We start from the raw sequence: 21,976 nt of genomic DNA on the forward strand, positions 1-21,976 counted from the left end.
GTTCCATTCCATGCACAGAACCAACACCAGCCACAGATGTACATCAGCCAATGATGACACCTGCAGTCCACTTACCCTCCGAGTCTACAGTAGTGACAAGTGTTGAGGGGGGTAAAAGTCAATATGGGGATATGAGTGCCAGTGTGACAGGTGAAACCAACAGTGAAGCTTCCCTCAGCAGTGGTATTTGTAATGATAGTGTGTCCAAAAATTTTTTAGACCTAAGCAAAAAAAAAATGTTACCAGCAATATAAATACAAAAATATTTAGTCTTTCTCATCAAAACTTTAGAGGGTTTGAATCAAAAGTAAAACACAAAGTAGGTTTGAGCTTGTTTCACATTAATATCCAGCATCTGCCATCACGAATAGAGTCTTTAGAAATCACAATCCATGAGTTAAACCCTGATATAATAGTCCTAAATGAACATAAAATGATGAATTCTGAAATTGAAAGGTTCAATTTAAAAGATTACATTGTTAATGCATCCTTTTCAAGAGTGTTTTCAGTTGGAGGAGGAGTTATGGTTCTATGTAAAGATAAAATAAAGTATAAAAATGTAAATTTAAATTGTATTCAAAACTTAATTTTAGAAAAAGAATTTGAATGCTGTGTGGTTAAGTATACAATGGTTGGTTTACATTTTGTTTTAATGGTAGTTTATCGATCTCCTAATTCAAATGTGTCAACATTTTTAGAAAAATTGTGTTTTTGTTTAAGAGTATTAGTTAAGAGATTCAAAAATGTTTTAGTTGTGGGAGATGTTAATATTGATGTTCTAGATAGCTCGAACCAACAAAAGCTTAATGATGTATTGCAATTATTTAATATGAGATTTTTAGTTAATTTTCCAACCCGAATAACTTGTACTACAGAATCTGCATTGGATAATGTTTTAACTAATTTTGATGAGCATTCAATAAGAGTTGAGGGAATTGACACACAGTTATCTGACCATTATAGTGTGATGGTGTTTGTTCGTGTTAATGATGGAGAGGGTTTGGAAAGATTCAAACCTAAGCTTGAAAAGTAAATCTGTAACAAAAGAAACTAGGGTTTTTGATGATAGCAATTTGGCATTATTTGTTAAGGCTTTAGATAAGGGAAATTCGTTTAATGTCTATAATGCTTGTGTTGATGTAAAATTTGATGTTTTTCATAACATTTTTATGTACTGCTTTAACTTGTTTTTTCCTAAAGTTAAAAAGCGTTCAAGGAAGTGTAGAGATAATTGGATAACACCTGATGTAAAACAAGATAGACAAAAAATTTTAGAATTGAGTCAATTAGCTAGAGTTATTAAGAATCAAGAATTGTTTAATAGGATTAAAACCCATAAGGAAAAATTACAAGGATACTTTAATTAATAAGAAAAAGGATTTTTATCAAAGTCAAATAGAAAAATCCAGTAATGTTAGCAAAACAACCTGGCAGATTATGAACAAAGAGATTGGAAATAAGAAAAAACACTGTAGTAACATTGAAATCGTAACTAATTGCCGAACTTTGGTAGAACCACAAGAAATTAGTAGACATTTCATTGATTTTTTTGCCAATTATGTTGAATTGTCAATAATTCCACAGTTAGCTCCAATCATTCAGAATGACAATGGTTCTCTGCTTTGTTTTAATAATTTGACAAACAAAAATTTTAAATTCAGACCAGTAACAGAACGTGAAATTCTAAAAATTTTGAGATCTTTTCCCAATAAGTTTTCAACTGGTTATGATGAGGTTCCAGTGACGGTGATAAAGTTAGCCAGCAATCAACTAATTAAACCCTTAGTCCACTTAATCAATTCTTCCTTTATTAGTGGAATCTTTCCGTCAAAACTCAAAATAGCCAAAATAATCCCGATTTTGAAAAAAGGAGATTCAAAAAACCCATCACACTACAGACCATTATCGTTACTACCTACTTTTTCAAAAAATTTTGAAAGAGCAGTCTATAATCAATTAGTAAATTTTCTTGAAACCCATTGTTTGCATGATAAGGAACAACATGGCTTTAGACCAAATCGATCTGTGGTTACTGCTGGCATAGATTTCATTAATTCCGTCATTGACTCTGTAGATAAAGGAGAGAAAACAATAGGTATTTTCTTGGACCTAAGCAGAGCTTTTGATAGCGTTTCACACAAAATTCTATTAAACAAGATTGAAGGCCTGGGAATCAATGGCATTACCCTAAATTGGTTCAGTTCATACTTAATCAATAGAAAACAATTTGTTGAAATAAAAAGTAGCATTAAGAATCAAATAGTCACCAATAATTCTTCACTGGCACAGATTCAGCATGGTGTTCCGCAAGGATCAATCCTTGGCCCACTGCTGTTTCTCTGTTATGTGAAGGGTATTCCGCTCTCTTTTCAAAACAGTCCAACAAAAACACTTTGTCTGTATGCTGACGATGCAAGTTTAAAAATTAATAGCAGTACATTAAATAATTTGGAAAATAATGCTTCTTCTAGTTTATTGGACATAAATAATTTCTTTAATAATCATAAACTATTATTAAATACCAGCAAAACTAATTTTATTGTTTTCAGTGCAGGAAAAAGGAAATCTTCAGTAAATTCGGGAATAAAAATAAACAACCACTCTTTGGAAAAAGTAAGTTCCACAAAATTTTTGGGTTTAATCTTAGATGAAAATTTGACATGGAATCTCCATATTGAACACATAGTTAATAAAGTTACTTCTGGATTGTATGCTTTGTATAGGATGTCTAAATTTTGCTCATTAAATACTTTAAAAATAATTTATTTCTCTCTTATAGAATCATCAATAAGTTTTGGTATTGAAATATATGAGGGTACGTCAAAACAGAATTTGGATAGAATTCTCCTTCTCCAAAAGAGGGCAATACGAACCATGTTGAATCTAAAATTTGATGACTCTGTTCGTCAACATTTTACTGATTTAGGAATAATGACTGTTTATAGTTTTTATGTTTTCCGATCGATACTCCATGTAAAAAAAATAAGCATAAATAAATTGGTTCCGAAACTAGGTGACAGTCATTCATATTTCACAAGAAATCGAAATCAAATTGCTATTAATTCCCATAAGCTAGAATTTTATACCAAAAAAACATTGTATGCAGGTGCAAAGTTTTTACTAAGACTACCTGTGGAATTAAGAACTATAGACAATATTAAATTATTTAAGAAAAAATTAAAAAGTTATTTGATAAACAACCCATTATATAAATTTGATGAACTTTGACAACCATTCTTAATTTATGTTGAACCTGGTAGTAGGTGTAGTTTGATTTGTTATGGAGAAATCTGTAAATACTGTTACTTAGACGCAGCTAGTTTAATTTAACATAACGACGCCATTCAATGTATACCACTGTATATTATATGAATAAAGATGTTTTCAATTCAATTCAATTCAATCACTTTGGTGCCTTCTACTCAGTCAGAATCGAACTTCGTAAAGTTTCTGTAGCTATACAAGAAAATTTGTGGTTCTAGAGTTGCTGTGAGATTTAAATATGCCTATTACATCTTTCCACTTTCTATAAGGCGTAGTTACTAAAGCTCCATATTTTTGGTATTTACCTTTTACCAGTGAACCCATTGGCAAATAACACACAAAACGTCCCCCAGATCCCCGGTTTCGGACCCCCCACGAACGAAACTTCTGGCTACGCTACTGTGTCAGATCATTGTTTATTGTTAAATAATATTTATATTTCTGGAACTTCTTCTGTATCTTTAAAAAGTTCAGTTTAAAAGTCAGTGGGTCAGAGACTATATCTGTTTTCTAATAGCACCTAGAAGATATCATGATTGCCTCCAAAATGTCATGGTATTTCTTTTAGCATTATATAAGATGTCAATCAGTAGTTCCTCACCTTAGATATGTGTACTCTGTAGGTGATTAGAACAACTGTTTCAAAGTAACCACTATGAAAAGGCTTAGTGAGCCATTGTGAGCTCAGGATAAGTTTCAGAGAGGATATCTTATCCCTAACTTCACATGGTGGAATAAAACATTTTTTACCTTTCCTATGAGCTAATATGAGTTGTTCCAGAATATGTGGTATGTTTTAGTATTCCATAAAATATCAGATATTTCTATCATTAAACATTTGTTGAACCTAACCCTGATATTAGAGAGCACAATTATTGTTTCTAAATAACCACTATGAATTAATGACGATTGTACCAATAAATGATGGTAGTTAAATATGATAGCAGTACCTGTGGCTTTACATACAATTTCATAGGCTTTGCAGGTGTATGAGTACTTCTAGTTCAAGTGAATCATATTTCCGGCACTAATGTTGAATTTCCCTTGTTTCCACGATCAAGAAAATATGTCTAAAAAGTGTATATTTATGGCCATTGTAATTTACTTGGGTCTTAGTATTTTTGTGCAATACATGATTTTGTCTTGTTTCCCAAAAAACATATATGCACACACAGGGCTGAGAAGCCAACTTCTATCAAAAAATAACTGATGGGATTTATAGCAGTCTAATTTTATAATAAAAGTTAGATAGTAACTTGTCATCGATATCTGCATTACAGTACTAAGTACTTCACCCAACCACTTCAACAGAGGTAAAACAAGTCATCCAGTCAATGAAATCAAAAACCTCCTCAGGAATAGATGAACTGTCGCCAAAAACATTGAAGCAATGTAAAGACGAACTTGCACAACCACTAGTAAATATTGTCAACAAGTCTTTCTCACAGGGCACATTTTCTTCTCAGCTAAAAATCGCTAAAGTGCTACCAAAACATAAGAAAGGTGATAAAAAACAACCATCAAACTATCGGCCGATTTCACTTCTGTCAGCTTTCTAGAATTATAGAATTATATATAGAATTATAGAAAAAATAGTACTGAACAGACTCCTACAACATACCAAAACCTTCAATATGCTTACAGTTCATCAACATGGCTTCACTGCGGGAAGGTCAACAGTAACAGCATTAATCAGCCTAATAGAAGGACTTATAGACAATATAGAGGCAGGAAACACTGTGACAACCATACTCCTAGATTACAGCAAGGCATTTGATTGCCTTAACCATGAAATGCTTTTAAAGAAATTAGAGAGAATCGGAGTGACCAGTGTTGCCGCAAGGTGGTTTAAGAGTTACTTGGAAGGCAGAACCCAAGTGGTTGAAATAAGTCATACAGATCACAAAGGGACAATGCAAACAATTCGATCGGAAAGCCAAAAGCTAGATAGAGGTGTAGAGGTGTCCCGCAAGGATCAGTCCTGGGCCCTGTCTTGTACATCATTTTCACCAGCGACATGCCAAATTTCCTTGAGCGGCACTGCTCATTGCTTATGTATGCAGACGACACAGTTCTTATAAATAGTACAAAAACCCCTGAAGAACTGGAAATTAAAGCATACATAGCATTTAACATGGCACTTGAGTACTGCCATAGCAATGATTTGGCTGTTAATAAGACTAAAAGCACACAACTCTTCTTTGGACCAAAAAAACGCCAAGTAACTGAAATACCTGGACTAAACCAAACTAAATATGCTAAACACCTAGGCCTCACCATTGACTCAGACCTGTCATGGAGCCTCCATGTGGATACGGTATGCTCTAAACTCAGTTCTGGTGTATTCGTTATAAAAAGACTCAAATCGATCAAAGAAGATCAGAGCATACTCCGAACAGCATACTTTGCTCTTGCTGAGTCACATCTTCGATATGGCCTTGTACTATGGGGAAACTCTTCCAAAACAAACCTCCAAAGAGTACTGATACACCAGAAGAAAATCATCAGAGCCATGCTGGGTCTAGGTCCTCAGGAGTCCTGCCGAGGAGCTTTTATAAACTTAAAAATCCTTACAGTGGTAGCTCTCTACATTCTTGAGGTAATCCTCCATGCTGCACGTCAAGATCTCCCCAGAAGAAACAACCTACATAACCACTTCACAAGAAACGGTAGCGACTATGTTCTTCCCAATCACAGACTGGCACTCTATGAGAAGAAGCCCTCATACATCGGTGCCAAACTTGCCAACTACCTGGCTGATGAGCTGAAAATTCCATGGCCAATCAAGAATATGAGACAGCGGCTTATCAACTGGCTCCTAGTTTGACCCCTTTACTCAATCGACGAGTACATTCGGTGGAGGGAAGACCCGACTTTTCAAGATCAAAACTAATTTCGTACATGGATTTATCACCTATTTGTAATGCAAGCCTAGTTTGTATTCATCAAGTTCCAACTCTTGGAAACTATTGACGACATTTCTGTACTCGAAGTTCATGAAATAAAGAGTTTTGTCTATTGTCTATATTTAATATTTGCTAAAATGCACAGTTAAAAGTATATTTTTACTAAAACTTTTAATTTTCTTATCTGGATATTTCCTTACTAAGTGCTCAACAGCGGTTGGAGAAAAAGTTGAAATAAGAAGTGTAGTTATTATCAAGCTTACTCTAAGACTATAAATGTAAACAAATTAAAAATAATGGTTAAATAAACTAAACATATAATGGTTGTGCTGTTATAAGACAATGTTTACACAGAACAGTTGATTACATTTAACAGGCTCTTTCAATTAATAATATTTTATTGCTGTGCCGCAACTTTAAAGATCAAGATGGGATTTTTCACAACATTAGAGACTAGTGAGGTGTAACCCAGAGGGGTATTCGAAATATGAATAGCAGGCATTCGAAAAATGTTAACCAGGGGCACTAAGAATGTCCTTGTAAAATTTAAATACAATTGGTCCAATATTGTTAATGTGATTGAGTAAAACACACACACACACAGGCAGAGAGACCATTATATTTTTGAATAATAGTATAGATTTTTCAATAGGTTCAAACTTTAAACCATTTCAAAAAACCTGAAATCATAGAGAGAAATCATAAACAAGCATTTCTAAGTTACCATTTCTTTGAATATGGATTGTATTTGGAATCTGTGTGATTTCTATTGAATTTTTAAAGACCAGTGAAATGGTAGGTTGAAAGTTGGAGCTGCAAAACTATTCTACAATTTGTACTGCATTTAGTTGATTAAATAATTAAATTTTATTTTATATATATTTATAGATAGATAGATAGATCACTAAAAAATTATGTTTATCTTTGAATTTGTTGTATAGAGTACCTATATTAAATTAACATATATGTTTTTAAAAATAAGTGAGTGATCTCAATTTTTAAAAACCATCTTAAACCAAAATAGTATATTTATTTATTAATTTATAAGCCAAGAAACAAGTTTTAGTACTCTTGTAATCAATAAATATGTCATTGAATTAACCATACATAATTAGTATTCTTTTTTAGGCTAAAAGATAAGAAAGTGTGAGCACAGCGATCTGAAGTTTGGCCATTGTGGGCAAGATAGTTACTAGACTTACGGGTACATAAATTGCTATATTCAACAACGTACAGTGCCGCATTTCCCTATAGGCCCACTAGGCCCAGGCCTAGGGCACAAAATTTTAGGGGGCGCATAAATTTTAAAGTACACAAAAGAAAAAAGTTGCGGCGGCAGGTGGTGTTGGCGCTCGGCGGGGCGGGTGGCCAAGGTCAACTAGGTCCGGGGTGCGACGTTGACTCATTCATTGGTTCATTGCTTTTATTTATTCAAAACACTCCTATATTTATATATAAATATTTATTTATTCATACTATTGTAATTATCTTTCATCAAAATTACGTAATTAAGAAATTTACTGGATTTCTACGTCAGTGTAATCAGAGTCCTCTGGTGGGGGGGGGGGCGCTCTTTGGTCTGTAGGCCTAGGGGCGCCGAATTTGTAAATGCGGCCCTGACAACGTACTGACAGATTTTATACTAAATATGTTGTAATAGCACAGACTGGTTTATATAATTTTAAAGTACAAATGACATATATTTATTAGTTACTAGCTGACCCGGCGAACTTCGTACCGCCTTAAAGGGTCCACAGCATCCACATTGGTGCTTTGAAATGTGCAGAATAAAAAGACAAAGTAAAATATAAATCAAATTAGGTCCTATGTGATTTTTTTTTCCTTCACAACAAATCTGAAATTTAAATAGGAAAACAAAATAAAAAACACAATTCGTAAGTTATCTAAAATAATTTAAATCGCAATAAGCAGCAAAGCCACAGATACATTAATTTATTAATATTGATTCTCTTTCTTTCAGTCGAGTACCTTGTGATATACAACATTTTTGTCTTGTTATTAGGTGCAAGAATGAATAAAGCAGATGGTTTGCCGACACGTGAACATGCCACATATAGTTTGTCCATGAGAAAAACATGGATTTTTCAAATTTAGTCCACAAACGCTCAAAGATTGGCCTTGTGATTTATTGATCGTCATGGCAAATGCAAGACGAATCGGAAACTGAGTTTGTTTAAATTCAAAAGGCATATCGGTAGGAATCATCGGAATCCTTGGAATAAGAACTTCCTCACCTTTAAATTTTTCTTTTAAGAATTGTCGCGTGAATCACATTTATCATTAATTTTTTTACAACCAAACGCGTTCCATTGCAATAATTTTGGTTGATTTTAGATTGCGAAGCATTATGACTACTACTGCACCAACCTTCAAAAGTACCTCGTAAATTATGGGGTGGTAAGCCGGCACATCCAAAGAGTTTAAAAATTCAGTTGGATAGTTTAGTGGCCTCATCTTCATTTGTTATGCAATCAATAGATTTGAATGTTTGCAGAGTACCATCAATTTGACTCTGAATTAAAAAAAGTTTAAGTCATCCACATCCTTGTTCTTAGCTGCCAAGATTGCTCGCTCACTCAACCAATTGTTATTTTTGTGATTAGTGATGGATCAAGAGGAGGAGTCAGTATTGGCAATTTTACTTTGCCATTAAGACAACACAATCCAAGCGAATCTCCAACAAACTTCAATGCACACAATGCCCACAAACAACATCCATTGGACCAATAAGTACAGATACATGCTAACTGTAATCATAAGTGCAATCATGACTAAATGATGCTCTATTCAAATCAACAGCTGATGTATTCCTTCTTGCGTGTCGAACTTGATCTAGTTGTTGATGAGTACGATTAGCTCGCCGATTTCGCATAGCCAAGCGAGCTGTTTCAACGGGCTTCCTTTCTTTGCTCTTGAGATTGAGAAGCACGAAGTCGGGCCATACCAACACGACGCTCTTGTCGTCCGATTTCACACGTTCTTCTTCAGTAGAATTGTTCACAACGTTACGAAGCCTTCTTGTATTACGGCTTTGTTGAGACAGATTTGATCTTCTGGGTCGCGGCATCTTTATAATAATCCTCTCAATGTTCACAAACACTCATAAATCGTTTAATTTTGTGCGAAACAAAGTTATCCGAACCGAAAGCAATCGAAGTAATAAGTTTGTTTGTCTTTTTTTAAAACCAACAGATTATTGCAAAGGTAAAAAAAATCACTTCATGATTGACTGATTATTAAGTAAAACTGAAAGGACAATCTATATGTCAGTAGCCATGATTTCATTTTGTTTGACTGAGTAACCCAGAAAAAATGACACAGGCAGCTGTCAAAGTGTCAATCAACTTTACAGTTGTTTGTTTACATTTTGGAATTCAGGCAATTGTTTTTTTTCAAGATACAGTTTTTTTTTTACTCTATGCTTTCAAACTATAGGTGTAAAGAAATTTTAAAATAGTAATTAAATGATATAAACATATATTTTCTTTTCTCGCATTATATATGTTTACAATAACAGCTGATTAAATTTGAACAGGCTCTTTCACTTAATAACATATGTTTGCTGCAATGCATTTCTTACGGGTATTTCTGTAATTTTTTAGAGATCAGTGGGGTGAATCCTGAATCGGGAACGGGATAAAAAGTATCCTATGTCCTTCTCCCAGTTCTTAGCTACCTCCCTACCAATTTTCAGCCAAATCGGTTCAGCCGTTCTTGAGTTATAAATAGTGTAACTAACACGACTTTTCTTTTATATTATATAGATACGGACAGTTTTGTTGTTGGTGTTTTTTGTTTTGTATGTTTCTATGTTATTTTCACCACCAAAACGTTGGTAATTGTTTATAATACCTATTTTCAGCATTTCACTATGCAGTAAGACTTCAGTTTAATAAATATATAAATTAGTTCAGGCATGTTTGACAGTTTATTTCCTTATCTTATTTAGTTACACAAATCCTCAGTACTTAATAGTATAAAGTTACTATAAGTAATGTTTCCTAGATTACAGAATTAGAATATTTAAGAATGTCATATTTCTGTCTGTTTCAATCACATTATACTGTATGGTATACTAGTTTAGGACTATTCTTCACATGTAAATGACATTCTTTGATTACAAAAATGCAATCCGTAATATTGAAGGTATGGGTTTATTTACTCACTCCAGACCACTTTTCACTGAACTCAAAACTCCCATAGTTGTAAATTTATATTTCTTCAGGCACTATTATATAAAGAAATCAAACTTACAGAATTGTCCAGTTACAAATTATATTCACCAATATAATACTAGAGTTGGAGTTAAACTTAATATACTTCCTCAAAGACTGGCTAAAACTGGCAACTCTCTCAAACTAAACTGAGTTTATTTTTTAATAGACTGCCATATAGTGCAAATTGTGTTAGTTTTAGACTCTTTAAACATAATATCTAAAACTGGCTTATCAAACCCATTGTATAGTACAGGGTGGTTATAAATTATTGTACACATTTTAAGATTGAATAAATAAATAACCAATCAAATTTAAAACATGGGAATTGTTTTATTAAATTGTAAATTTAAAACAGTTTTATATACTGACTGAAAATTAATAATTGTACACATTACAATAATTATAAAAAGTAGTTATAAAAAGAAAGTAAAAATGTCACTTAAACTGTGGGTGTAAGGTATGATTCTTCTTAATGACTTGTGTTGTGACATAGTCAGCTGGTCAACAAAGGATCTTTCCACACCAGCTGTTAATTACAGTTGACTAAACAAACACTAAACTAACCTCAGTATCAAAATGGCTAGTGTGCAAGAAAAAGCAAGGTGTGTTCTTTGGTTTCATGAAAGCAGATCTGTAATAACTGTTCAAAGAAGGTTTCGTTTAGAGTATGGCCGCAATCCTCCGAGTAACAATTCTATAAAACGCTGGTATAGGCAGTTTGAACAGACGGGAAGTGTCCAACATAGAAAAGGTGCTGGTAGACCTCCAGTTTCTGAAGCTATTGTTGATCAAGTAAGAGAATTGTTTACGAGGAGCCCTGGTAAGTCTACTCGGCGTGCAAGTTTGGAATTAGGATTACCTCGATCAACAGTCTTAAAAATTTTGTACAAACACCTTAAGCTCCATCCATACAAAATTAATTTATTACATGAACTAAAACCTAACGATAAACCTCGACGCTACGATTTTGCTGTTAGATTACTTGACCTCGAAGAACAAACAATAAACATTGGAGAAAGCAATTTCTTGAAAAAAGTAATTTTTTTCTGATGAAGCAACCTTTCATGTTTCTGGTAAGGTGAATAGACACAATTGTAGGATTTGGGGTACTGAAAATCCTCATAATGTTCGAGAGACAGCCCTAAAATAAACGTTTGGTGTGCTTTGGCTATATAAGAAGTGATAGGACCCTTTTTCTTCACAGAACCGACAGTCACTAAAGAGGTATACCTCGACATGCTTGAACTTTTTGCAATACCGCAAATTGAGCATAGACAACCAAATGTTTACTGGCAGCAAGATGGTGCCCCTCCACACTGGGGTAAGATAGTACGTGACTACCTAAATGACACGTTTCCTGGTCGTTGGATTGGACGGGATGGTCCAATTCCTTGGCCTCCACATTCCCTAGACATTACACCCTTAGACTTTTTTTGTGGGGCTATGTCAAGGACAGAGTCTTCGCCAAAAAAGTTCAAGATATTGAGGAACTCAAGAATAGAGTTCGAGAGGTTATTGGAAGCATAACTCCAGCAATGCTCAGAAACACATGGTGTGAGGTTGAATTTAGACTACAAACTTTGCATGCAAACCTTGGAGAGCACATGGAATTAGTTTAGTTTCCTTGTAAAAGTATGAGTAACAGTAATCTTTTTGTCCTTCATTGGTAATAAAACTGTTTTAAATTTGCTATTTAATAAAACAATTTCTATGTTTTTAAGTTGATTTGTTATTTATTTATTCAATCTTAAAATGTGTACAATAATTTATAACCACCCTGTATAAATCTAGTTTTGAATTGCAATTTTGATATACAATTTTAGTTTGTGATTAAGTAGTTTTACATAAACGCAATAATTCATTATTTATGCTATTTTATTTAGTATCCTTTAAAGGATATTTTAAATGATATAATTTCAAATTTTATATTTTTAATAATATAAATATTGTATATTATAATTTTTTATTTTTAAGTAACTTATATTTAAACTATATATATAATGGATGTGACTGACCTAAGTTAACTATTCTGTAATAATTATTTATAATAATTATCATTCTGTAATAACTACCTACTAATTTTTTGTTTTTATTTGTACAATGGTTAATTTAGAATAAAATTAGTTTGTATAGTTTAGAAAACTAAGTTGACTGCCTATTCAAGTAAAATTGTCAATGGCAATACAATTTTTTATTCCTTATTGAGTTGATTTCTTGAGCCCTTAATCATGCTACTTTAAAAAAAATATATATTATGTTGACAGCAGTCAATTTTACTTTTATTCTACAATATGGATGACACTGCCGCCTACATCCTATCTATATGGCTGTTTCTTTCTCTGCTCCTCTTCATTACTGTAGTTAATTAAAGCCAGACATGACAATTTGTAGACACTCCATGTTACTTGACTACATGAGACAGAGGTCTATTCTTAGGATAGGATAGTTTAAAATTGAAGGAATATAAACAGAGCATTTCTATTTTTTATATTTTTAATATTATAAAAGAATATATGCTTCAAACTGAAATTTATAATTTTATTGATTTTGTTCTAAGTTTATCACAAAATAATTAAAGTATAAAATAAATATACTTTCACTTCATTTTAATTACATGTAACTATTCTTTTAGTTGTTATTTTTCATTCCTGTTTTTTATTCTCATGTTATGGCAAGTCTTACTATTTTGTGTTGTTCTATTGGGCTAATAAACCTTTTCATTTAGTTCCATGTTTGGTGTGAGAACATACATATAATACTTTCAAAAATTTAGTAAAACCTCCATCATGTTGAAACATGATTTAAATGGTTATAAACACTTTAATTGTTTATTAAAATGTGGACTTGGAATAAGTTAGAAATTGTGTATGCAAACATATTTACTTGTACTGAACTCCGCTATGGTGATATAACTATAAAAACTTTGTATAGTAAACATTTGGTAATCTTACAAGTTAGGAAGAGGTGTTGTAAATTGCCTGAGAGTTATAAAGCTCTTTTCCATTTTTCCTTACAATGCCTAAAACTTGAGATATAACCATGACTGAGGATTATGTCTACTTTCTCTGGCTTTCGTAATCTGTGGTTTGATCCCTGACAGGTTGCAAAGCATGCATAATGTTTAGCCATAGCAAACATTTAGACACAGAGGTTTAAAGAGTACATGACAAGCCATTATGAGTAGAGTTTACAATGTTCAAAGTGGTGAGATCATAAGTGTGAAGTATGAGCCATAGTACTAAGCAGGGCAGTACATTACCATTTATCTTTTATTGCCTTGTTGTTTATGTTGTTTAGAGGTCTGTGTCCTGAGGTGCAGGTCTTGAGATACAGTATCAGCTAATCGTATCTTTTGCTTTTAAAGTTCTTTGATGTTAATGAGGTAAACATGATCTGTAAGTAATGTGTAAATTTTATGTTATTGAGACTTACATAGAGAATGAAGTTCCTGCATACTACAAAAGTGGCAAAGAATCATGATAACCATTCATTAAAGATAGTTCTGTTCCAGAAGTATAGTTTGAAACAGTAGTCGTTTCATCAGTTATGAATGCTTGACACTGAATATAACTGAATATAATCATCACTTCAGTAGTCAAAGAATATGAACATTGCCTGGTTGAATGATATGACCAGCGGAACAGCAAAGTCAAGCCCATGGAAAACCACAAGATGATAAGTATATATGAACTTCTACAGTACAGTATCATAGAAGGGAATGACATGTTATTTATTCTTGCAGGGGCTAAATTTTGGTTCTTTATCCAAGAAAAGTTTTTCACAGTAGTCCATAAAATCTGAGATAAGAATTATTGTTTTATTAAAAATTTTCTCCCAAACTTTAATGCTTTAGTATAAACTAACATGTAAAGATCACAGTATTCAAAATTCCTATCCAACGATATCTAACATGCTACAATTCTGCATGTTTTGATATACAGAGTGTCACAAACTTCTAATACTACTCATAATTATATTCAAACAAAAAATCTCATATAAACGTAGGTTGAGAAATATCTTGTTTAGCTGCTAGCCACCATTTTGTATTTTTTATTAAAAAATTATTATCTTTAAAACTAGTTAAACTATAGAAACAAAATTTGGCTCACAGATTTGAATAGATAAGAGGAAGGTTAACAAAAGATTGTGTTATTTTCTTTAATATTAACAAAATAGTGTCTTTTGAAAATTTTATAAGTCAAACAACAACAAAAACTAGTATAAATATAAAACATTTACTTGATACCAGCTATTTTAAAATTGTTATACAACTCCAATGGTACTTTTTTTTCAACTAAACACTTAAGTGAGCATGACCACTTTAAAGATATGCTTACAGAAGCAGGGAGCATCAAACATGTCACAGTTCCGAAGTATCAATTTTTTTTTGCTCCTAGTGTAAATAATTATTAATATTAGTAAATAATATTAATAATAAAAGTTATAATTCTTATTACTATTTATAAATAAATATAATGTTATAATTTTAATTTTAAATATAATTATAATAATACCTACTAGTATAATTATAAATTATAATTTATATATTAATTAATTAATAATTTGTTTATTAGAGAATATTCACCAAAACCCACTTATTAATAAACAAAATTCAATAACAAGTACTTGTTATTATTCACTAAAATATTTTGGGATAGAAGAAACTTATTTAAATAATTGAATACTTTTTTTAACTCTATCATTATTAATTGATTTTTGACTGAAGCTTTGTACTGTAGAGAAAATACATGTCAAACATGAGAAATCTGAAAGTATACACAATAACAAATATTCAGGTAAGCTTTGTATAGAAGTGATCAGAGTATCTGCCTACTGCTATTGTTACAAAAGCCATACCACCTACATCAAAGAGAATGTATTTAGATAGCCTGCTCCTAAAATCCATTAGTTTAACATCTGAATTGGCAAAACTTGCTACTGCGTCTATTCTTACACTTCTACACATATTCTTCCCCTACCAAATTTTTAAGAATTGAAAAAACTATCAGTTTTTTTACTTGGGTGAATGTAGGATTATCAATTGGGTTAAACCACTACCCGGGGGAATGAGGACATTCCTTATTGACTAGTCCAGCTTGTTAAACATACAAGCAATTTTTATTATGAGAAAACTGTCTGAATTTTGCAACGAAAAAGCTCTTAAAATGGTATATTATGCATTTTTTACTCTCAATTGATTTATGGTATTGAAATATGGGGAAATACATTTAAAAAGAACATTAATAAAATTTGTTTAATACAAAAAAAAGCAGTATGTTATATTTCTGGTATTGGCTATAAGGATTCATGTAAACAAAAATTTCAAGAACTTCATATTATGACAGTTCCTTGTTTAGTTGTGTATAAACTGTTGCTTTATATGGTTACGTCAAACAACCTAACATATAAAAACATCCACCAATATAACACAAGGGGTGCAAACAATATTGTAACCAAAAAACTGATTTCCAAACAATATTCATTAGTGTCATTATATCTTGGATCAATATTATGGAACACACTGCCAAATGGATTAAGATCACTGCCATTTGGTATTTTCAAAAGACAAATTGGATTTTTCCTTTTGGAACACCCATTTTATGAAGTTTATGAGTTTTTTGGGATTAGTCATGAATTAAATAATTATTGTTGATCTTAGGAAATTCTTTTATCTGTGTTGTAATTAGTTTTAATTAATTAATTGATTTGTTTTAATTGATTTTATTGATTTAATATATTACTTCTTTTAAAGATCTGGACGAACTGGAAGATTGCATTGCTCTTAAAATTGAAATGTACAATATTGTGTTTTCAATGTGACAATGTATGTAATCTTTACCAGTAATAAATGACTATATCATTGAGTATCATTAAAAACATAACTTTTCCAATCAATAGACACACATCACCTAGATAAATTAATATTGCATTTGTTAACATTAGTATAGGTAACACCATTCATTACAATATCATGGCTTTACATAATTTAGAATTCGACAAAATACTCTGTCGTGAGGTATGGATGAGTGAATGGCAATGAAAAATATAACATTGATGATTTTAAACATAGCAAAACCGGAAGTATTATGCCAGTTATTATCATACTCTTATCCTCTTAATCCTTTGCAGCAAATAAGTCTTCATTATTATTGTCCTCTGTTTCATTACACATTTAGATTTTAAGACTTTTTAATTTCTTTGATTCGACCTTCAGTTTATAATATAATAGACAAAATGCTATGTAAATGAAGTTTGATTCTATAATCTATGATGAATTCTTAAAATTTAATGGAATCAGTTTAAAATTTCAAACTAAGTATTTTTAATGTAAGTAAACTTATTTATTGTTAAAAACAATTTAATGTCAAACATGTCATATTTGATAAAATCTGTTAAGAAAACAATATTTGGATTAAGGACTGAAATTAAAACCTGTACATCCTTTTTCTTTCTTATCAGTTGGAAAACAGGTTTTGTCTTGAGCTAATATTGAATTAGTGTTTTACAGCATTTCTTCCATTCTTACATAGGAGTTAATATGTACAAAACCTCTTCTCGTCAGATTTTAGTTCACAAGTTAAGCGTTTTGTGTATTTCCTTTCTGAGGAAATATTGTTAATCTTAACTTGCAGCTACTCATATTAAGGTAAGTTAATACAGTAACAATTAAATATTTTAGATAATTCATTGAGGTTAAATTTGTTTCAACAGTTTATGAAAATATTTTATTATCATTGTACATTTTTTATAATTTTTTAGCATTAAATATTACCACCAAAAGTTTATTTTTTAGGTATAATATTAAAAAGTTATTCTTTATCAATGACTCTGAACCTAGAAAGTATTTGTAAGGAGTATAAGTTATTTCAGTTAAGGGGTCAGAAAGGTTATGTCAGGTAAGCCTAATTTCTAGGATTTAATTCTTTCATAGAAATGCTTATCCTGGATTAATACTACATGTGATGTGAGGTTTATAATATAACTGAACAATAACTTTACTTGGAAAGCACTCACTCCAAGGTCTGTTAGGTCTGTTAGGTCTGTCAGACCTGCAGACTGAAATGCATAAATAAATAATGTTTATATGATATGTTCTCAAACCTCATTTTAACTCAGGTATAAGACCACTAATGTATATAGTATATAACTGAGTTAAATCACAATGTGTGTTATAAAAAATTTCAGAACAAATAAGACAACGTTAATTTATTGTACAATTTTAATGACAAGATTAATTTACTCAGCAAATGAGAACTTTAGAAAGACACTAGCAGTTTCCCACGGCTTCGCATGCAATTTCTTGTTGAAAAACAGTACACTATTTTCTTGTGTTCTTTTTCTATCACATTCTAAACATTCCTGAGATAATTGATAGTCGTTCCTTTGTGAGCCTCTTGGGTGCATTATGAAGGATACCATGTTTCCTGCCCCTATCTTTCGTGGTTTTTGCTAGGTGTTGATAAGTTATTCAGTACAATTAATTTATATGGATGAATCTTGATAAACTAATTAGGTTATAAAGAATCAAATTCGGTCTGTTAAAATTAATTTTCTGTCTAAAATACTTCCAGTATTATTGTGGAGCTTGCCTTGTGCTCCGATCAAGAAAATGTATCAACGAAAACAAATTTTGATCATAAAGCGTCTTCTTTTGGCTCTTTTCATTTACCTTTGATCTAACCAAATTCGATTACCTTAAGTGGTTTTGTGCAATGAGGTTGTTTTTATAACAGATTTTAATAGTATTTTCATTGCATTAGATAGTTTATTGATCATTGGTGCAATATAAATTTAAAATTAGGCAATAACGTCTTCTATGCAATCTGCATTACACTACTGATCAAGCACTTTACAATAATAATTTTCTAAATTTTAAATGTAAACAAATGTTTCTGCCTCTTTGATGAACTTCAGCTGAAAGTATTAACAGCTGTTAAGTATCAGTTCACTTTGTATTACGTGTTGTAGTACAGTCTGTTAGAATGTAAAACATTCTAATCAATAACAGTTTATAAATAAAACATTAATTAAATAAACAATTTAAATTAGATAGAGTTTTCAATCTAAACCATTCTCGAATCCCCTTCTATACGCACAGAGAATTTCGTCAAAATCGGTCTAGTCACACGGAAAGAGGACAGATCCATACTGTAAGATCAAAACCACTCCCTATAAGTAGAAGTGTACCACAAGGATCTGTCCTTGGCCCTGTATTGTTTATCTTATTTACAAACGACATGCATCAATATTTGGACAGTCTCTGTCATACGCTCATGTATGCAGTTGATACAACCCTTCTCCCTTCAGAAAACTCTACTGAACAGCTGGCGGTACGCTCATACACCTCATTGAACATGGCATACCAGTACTACCACTACAACGACTTGGTAGTTAATATGTCTAAGACTAACCAGCTAGCATTTGGTAGAAAGCGAAACCAGGTACCAGCCCTACCAGATGTTGATGTAAAGCCACACACCAAATTTCTGGGAGTGATAATCGATGAAAAAATGTCATGGACACAATATATTGACAAGCTATGTAAGACATTAAATACCAGTCTTTATATCTTTTACATTTCTCTAAGAAATTTTGTAATAAAGAGTTTCTGATTTCTGATAGTCGTTTAGGAGGAGTTCAGTGACATACTCACGCACAAAAGAAATATATACATATAAAGATATCATTTACGTATCACCAATATTTTACTGGGTTGTAGTAGTAAAAGTGAGCATAACTGGCTGAGCGTTAGCAAACTTATTGCTCGAGAGATTTTAAAAAATTTACTTTCTGTGTGTCAGTCTGTCTGTCCACACGATATCTCAAAAACTAACTGACCTATATACTTAAAATTTTGCATGAAGCTTCATTTCTATACGAGCAACACTGCGTTCAATGATGGTTCATGTCACTCCATGAGATTTGGCTTAGTGTCATGGAAGCCTGTCGTCACTCAATGGGCTGACACAATTTCTCAGAGGGATGTAAAATTTTCTTTTCTGTATGATGTCAGTCTGTCTATTTTTCCACAAGACATCTCGAGAATAAAATGAGGTATATACTTGAAATATTGCAAGCAACCTCAGCTAAGCCTGTTACGCCACACGTGGTGTAGCCAACACCTATCTTGTTTTAAAATCAGAAGTAACAGTAAGAAAATTGCTATGTAGGATGGTGGTCGATTATGTTTATAATTGGAGTGTTGAAACCACATAAAAGACAGAATTCTACTGCAATAACTGTTCACAGCACGGTCCAATGACCAGGTCCAGTATTATCATTGTCAGGATCTAGCACAACATTAGTGAATTCTATTCCCACTGATGTTTTTAGATTTTTTTTTTAAACTTTGGTTCAAAATTTAAATAGCAATAGTTGATTATTAACAAATTAAAAAGTCAAAATTTTAAAAAATCCTTGGAATGCAAGTTTTGCAATAAATTTACTTTTTGTAGAGAATAAATTTAATTGTTCAGGATCAATTAAACATCAGAAAATGAAGTATAAATTAAAGGTACTTCAGGAGGTGTAAAATGTACACTAGACTTCGAGCCACCATTGGAGTCTTTGACGGGTGGTTTGAGTGCATGTAAAGTGGATTACATGCCAAACCTGGTGATATAAGATGCCAAAATCACCTCCTTAGCATCAAAGCACGAGGAGCAACTTCCAATAAACCATTGTTTACCATTTTCAATAGTGATGTAGAGGAAGAAGATGTAGATTTTCACACCAAATTTCAAATTTCTTGATCAACTTGTTAAAGTTAGCCTATTGTGCATACAGTCAGAAACACTTTGTCTAAAGTGTTACATTTCATCAAGGATAGGCGGGAAATTTTTCACTGAAATATTCGGTCAAAAAGAGGTTCTTCAATATGAGTATTTAGAACAGACTCACCACAAGATTGATAATTTTCTAATATAATAAAATCTGTTTCTGACTTGTTCGTTTATAAAATAATTGCATCTAATAACTGCAAAACATACACATTATTTCACTATTTTACACATTTTAAATCCAAAATTGTTTGATAGTTTGAACTTCTCTCCTGGTTTCTTAAAATACTTATTCAATAATAAAAAAAATCTGCATAGTTCAAAATCTTAGATAATTCAAATTTTTTATTTAAAAACTAGCTCAAATTTAGAATATTTAAATTTTTTAAAACCTAAAAAATTAAAATAGCAAGGTATGACTTTCATTACACCTATATTTTGGGAAGGATCTCCGTAGCCAACTGGTAAGTTTAGAGAAACATTGTCTGTAGTACCCTAAGGAACTTGTGCTGATGAAGTTAAAGCCTGTATTAAGTCATCTATCTGTGCTCTAGTCTTTGCATGTAAACATGAGAGTATACCTTAACAGTGGTCTAATAACTAATGAATTTTCACAATTACTTTTAGACATAGGAGATGAGAGATATGGGAGTTGAAGGATGGGTACTGTAAATATTCAGAAAAATCTTTGAGAAGTTGTTCAGGAGCTGTGGACATTAACAGAAAATATTTAATCAGATGTACAATATTTAAGTTCTAAAGAAAAATCTTAGCTCAGAGAATGAATGATCCTAACTCACGGGGTGGTTCAAAATTTCAGTTATACAGTTACACTGGTTTTTTTTACTGTTATCTCATTGAAAATATTAACAAATCAAAATTTTACCAAGGAAGTACTCTTTCTAGTTGTTACTTTTCCAAATTTTGAAATAGATCAAATTTAGGATATTTGAAACTATTAAAACCATCTGAGAAAGCAATGTTGTTTAATCTAATTGTATTATTATAAATGTTCTGCATCATTATTTCACAAAATTCTACTCGATGATCAAAATCGTCCTCACTTAGCTCATAATCTATATGAATTTTGTACACTTTATAACCACTGTTATGTAAAACTTTATAAACTGATGTTTGAGATATACCTAATATTTGAGAAAAATTTCTTGTTGAGACATGAGGATCTTCTACAATAGACTGTAAAACATCAAGTGACAATGCTTCGTTTGTAGCCGATTTTGGTTGTTCAGGTTTGTTGCAGTCTATAACACTGAATGTTTCCTGGAAACTTTAGATCAATTTTTTAACTCCTGACTTACATACAGGATTGGGAAAAGTGTCATTAAATAAATTCCGTACTTCATCATAAGATCTCACCCAGTCTTCGTAGCCTCCCATCATCAGGATCAGGATAATACGCTCTTGTTCATTTAAACACTCCAGTTCACGTAGTCTTAACTTTGTTAATTCCAACCAAAAACTGAACATGACTGAACTTCCTCAAAACTGATAAGATAAGGGAGGCCTGCCCTACAGCAGGCAATAACTGTAAAACAAGTTTGAGTTTGTAGGGAAAGAGGTTGTCTATTAAAGTTGTCTACATTCTGAATGTGGATGTTCATGTTTTGCCTCAAATAATTTTAAATTTATTTCAATGAGCTGCTATTTTATACTGGGTTGAGATAAAAAGCTTTAGTTTCCACTGTCCACTGTTCTTCTTTTTCAAGACTTTTCAAATGAGGTGTCACGTAATGGGTCTTTACATTTAAATATTTTGAGCTGCCCTGCC

The 21,976-nt window shown here is 32.0% G+C and overlaps 1 protein-coding gene across 3 annotated transcripts in view; it reads left to right on the forward strand.

Moving 5' to 3' along the window:
- LOC124353934 (zinc finger and BTB domain-containing protein 41-like) overlaps window positions 1-21,976 on the forward strand; it is a 41,908-nt gene that overhangs the window by 8,907 nt on the left and 11,025 nt on the right. Inside the window, exon 1 of one of the 3 annotated variants that reach the window (XM_046803997.1) lies at window positions 16,865-17,054. The exons of 1 other annotated variant lie outside the window; for it this stretch is intronic. The gene's annotated coding sequence lies outside the window, so the exon portion shown is untranslated. Of the gene's footprint in view, window positions 1-16,864; window positions 17,055-21,976 lie in introns of those variants that run through there. One more of the 3 variants, XM_046803995.1, reaches the window with a different exon arrangement.

The sequence above is a fragment of the Homalodisca vitripennis genome, chromosome 2 (assembly GCF_021130785.1).
Source record: "Homalodisca vitripennis isolate AUS2020 chromosome 2, UT_GWSS_2.1, whole genome shotgun sequence".
In the NCBI taxonomy this organism is placed as follows: domain Eukaryota; kingdom Metazoa; phylum Arthropoda; class Insecta; order Hemiptera; family Cicadellidae; genus Homalodisca; species Homalodisca vitripennis.